The sequence below is a fragment of the Berghia stephanieae genome, unplaced genomic scaffold (genome assembly GCF_034508935.2).
Source record: "Berghia stephanieae isolate SIO BIC M18660-M18661 unplaced genomic scaffold, UCSD_Bste_1.3 scaffold2007, whole genome shotgun sequence".
NCBI classification, from domain to species: domain Eukaryota; kingdom Metazoa; phylum Mollusca; class Gastropoda; order Nudibranchia; family Aeolidiidae; genus Berghia; species Berghia stephanieae.
In genome coordinates, this window is record NW_027623077.1 from 5,001 (window position 1) to 8,883 (window position 3,883).

Sequence of the window (3,883 nt, forward strand, 5' to 3'; positions counted from 1 at the left end):
GGGCTAGAGCTCAGGTGGTCGCTGGTTTGGATAAGTAAGTAAGTAAGTAAGTTCATTCATAGTTAGAATCTATAACTGTCAAAGTGATACAGAGCTGCTGAAAGCTGTGGACTGTAATAAGTAAGGAACAAAAATAAATCTAACAGCTTCGATAAAGAGCAAAGTTCCAAACATGGAATATTTTGGGCTCAAAACTCTTCTTCAGCCGACAAAACAAAGACAATAAAAACATTAATACATGCTTTAAATTCCAGAAAGACGGCTGAAAAGTATTTAGCTGCCATCTATCTGGATTTTAGGTAATGTATTTTTGTATTTAACTGTTTTTGTTATTGGCTGAAGAAGGGTTTTGAGCCCAACACAGTCCACACTAATTACTATGTTTCTTTTCTTTTTTTTCTAAGCTGTTTTATTGATTTTTGTTCGTTACTTTTTACAATCTATAACTGGGAGGCTTTGTGGTCTGGTAGTAGTGCGCCTATGAGTAGTTGAGTCCTTGGAAAAGGCTCTTTACTCAAATTCTCTCACTGTACTCAGGTGTAAAATGAGTACCAGGCCATTAATAGCGTTGTCTGTCTGAAAAATTGTAATGTTGCCTAACAGGCATCATGTATTGTTCTACACGTTAAGTGTTGCTGTTGGTCAGGGACCCTTTGCAAAGCGCTTTGAGCATATTTAGTGGATATTGCGCTATATAAATGCTCGTTTTTAGTACGACACTTGCCTTCCGACTTGCAAGTCCATGATCTCAGTGCCGCTATTTGTCCTGCAAAGTTGAATCCTTTGAAAAGGCTTACTTTTATTCTCTCATTATACTCAGGTGTAAAATGAGTACCTGGATGTGTAATTATTTCCAAGTCTGATTACTAGAATTATTATGGCCTTTTTTTTTTTTTTTGTTTGTTGCTTTAGGTCTCTTCCAACACAATTGAGGTTATATGAGAGACCGCTGAAACAAAAAAACAAGCAATCTAACAAAAATAGTACAAATGTAAATCAAAATCATAACCTAAAGATATCATAAGCTAAATTATAAATAACCAAGAACAAACAGGCAGGAGATTTACAGAAAAAAAAATATCCCCTGTCAAAAATACAATCACAAACCAAAGAAGCAGGATAGGTTAGTAAAGAGAAGAAGAAACGACATCACTATCGGATCGTACACCCATGCGAACATCATAGGTATATGATTCAAGGGTGATGCTCCCATCCAACCACCCGCTTATTATGGCCTCATTGTTGCAATGGAAAGTAGTCTTTAAGAGCAGAAGGCCCATAAAACCAGAGTTTATCCCGGTTTCAATATCATTAAATGGACATATTATATACAAAATACTCTCCATTACAACCATCTTAATATAAGATCACAATTGATCGCGTTTGATTTTCAGACTAGCAAATATGTGCACATAGTCAAATACTAATAGATCATTATTGTATTGAATTATCATATTATGTATATATATATATATATATATATTTATATATATATATATATATATATAATATATATATATATATATATATATATATAATATATTTTATATATATATATATATATATATATATATATATATATATATATATATATATATATAAATTGCAACATATAATTTCACGTCTCTTATTATGTATTATTTCATGATGCAATTAGAAAATTAGATGTATTAAAATGATATTCAAAAAATTAAAAAACTGTCAACTCCATTTTTGATCATAATTTTTTAATTTATAAAATGTAACAGATTAACAGGAATTTAAGAAAGTAAGTGTTCAGTTCTCACATTATGTTTTAACAGGAAGTAGAAATTAAGCTTTATTCTATTACAAATGCGACCAACCACCACAATTAGGTTTTATGCCCCGGTGAACATTTTCAAGAAAGTAAATTTTAAAATAAATTGACCAGAAATGTGAAATAAACATATTTACTTTTTAACCAGTCAACTGCTGTGGTCTGGAAAAACATGTATTAAAAATTTGGTCAGTAAACACGTCCTTCAAATATCGATTGATTGAAACGACCTCATCTTGGTAAAAACTTTGTAAAGTCCCAGGTTTGAGAATTTTAGCCAAGTTGAAGGTCATTTAAATTGATCGATATTTGAAGGACGAGTTTTCTGGCCAAATTTTTCAATACATGTTTTTCCAGAGCACGTCAGCTAACCGCTTAAATGTTGATATAATCTTCAGCATATTTGCCACTCTGGCTTTATACCAGTATGAGACAGCTAGCCACATATGTGACTCACAGCACCCTATCTGGTATGATATCAGAATGAACTAGGTTTTAAGAAAACTGGGCTTTAAAGCCGAAATGATTGAAGAGCACAGGGGAAGAAACGACAGAGTCACATAGTTAATTAAACAAAAATATTAAAATTTCATATTTAAGTGCAGAATTTGATTTTAATTAATGTCTTACAACATAGATCACTTCTATTACCTAAACATGCTGGGAATACAATATTCTCTGAAAGATAATTTAAATAGATAATACTTCTTTTGTTCCTCCAAAATTGGAAAGTGACTATGCCATTTTCCCCGCCATGCACGTCGATTAGAATTAGGGCAGTTTGATTATTTTAAGTTTAACAAATAAAAGTCACTTTCTTCTATAATGGTATTTATCATAACATCCTCATTGAGGTGGCAGAAATGAAGATGTTAAGATGGTCACTTGGCTTGGCAAGGAAAGATAGGAGTAAGAAATGAATGGATTCCGAAGGTTGACTGAAGTGAAGAGTGTATCAATAAAGCTATTGAATTGACTTTGAGATGCTTCATTTATTATGAAATTTTGATATAATCCTCCTCCTCCTCCTCCTCCTCCTCCTCCTCCTCCTCCTCCTCATCATCATCATCATCATCATCATCATCATCATCATCATCATCATCCTCCTCCTCATTACCATTATCATCATTATCATCATCATTGATATCATCATATCATACATCATAACGACCAATAATTTATTTTTGATTAGCCTACTCTTTTGACACTAACTCGTTCACAATATAATTTAACATATAGTATACTAATAATAATAATAATAATAATAATAATAATAATAATAATAATAATAATAATAATATAATAATAATAATAATAATAATAATAATAATAATAAAAACTCAAGCATTTATAAAGGACAATATATACTAAACGTGCTCAAAGCGTTTTACAAGGTGTCCCTAGCCAACTGCAACAATTGACATGCATGACGAGATATGACGCATATCATTTTTTTCGTTTTGGACAGATATAACACCGTTAACGTTCAGGTATTACAAATTACACAAGAATACAGTGGGAGAATATGAGTAAACAGCCTTTTCCAAGGACTCAACTATGCACCGCCCAGAGCAGGACTCGAACCCTGGAACTTCGGGTCCAAAGGCAGCAGCTTCTAATGATGCCCACTACTGCTATATTATGTTATGACAATCGATCCCAGATGCAAACTCCTATAGATAGTATGCAGTTGACGTCACTCAAGCCTTTGTTATTGTATTTTGCCATCCGCGTTTGTGAGTGATTCTCACTGAACTGTATTAACCGGACTATAAAAGTTCATGGATACACACAGTTTTGTGTGTTGGACCGTTATACTTCCGGATGGCAATGTTATGAGCTTCTTATCCAAGCGCATACTATCTATATCCACCATACTCGTGCACCGACGCAAACCTACCCGGAAGCTTCGTGACCACAACGCACCGTTCAACTAGATGCTCTGCGTTTTGGGCTCGTTACGAAGTTGAATGTCCTACCACAAGACTACATAATAAGGCCTGAGCTCTCTTACAGTCACATCATTTGGCCCAAGCTAAAATGTGACCCATCGACCCAAACTGTGTTATGAATGTCCTACCACAA

At 33.5% G+C, this 3,883-nt stretch overlaps 1 protein-coding gene across 1 annotated transcript in view; it reads left to right on the forward strand.

Annotated features, from left to right (window-relative positions):
- LOC144961278 (uncharacterized) overlaps positions 1-1,418 on the forward strand; it is a 5,440-nt gene extending 4,022 nt beyond the window's left edge. Inside the window, exon 4 of the mRNA XM_078894529.1 lies at positions 1-1,418. This exon is cut by the window's left edge and continues 394 nt beyond it. The gene's annotated coding sequence lies outside the window, so the exon portion shown is untranslated.
- The last annotated feature ends 2,465 nt before the right edge of the window (positions 1,419-3,883 follow it).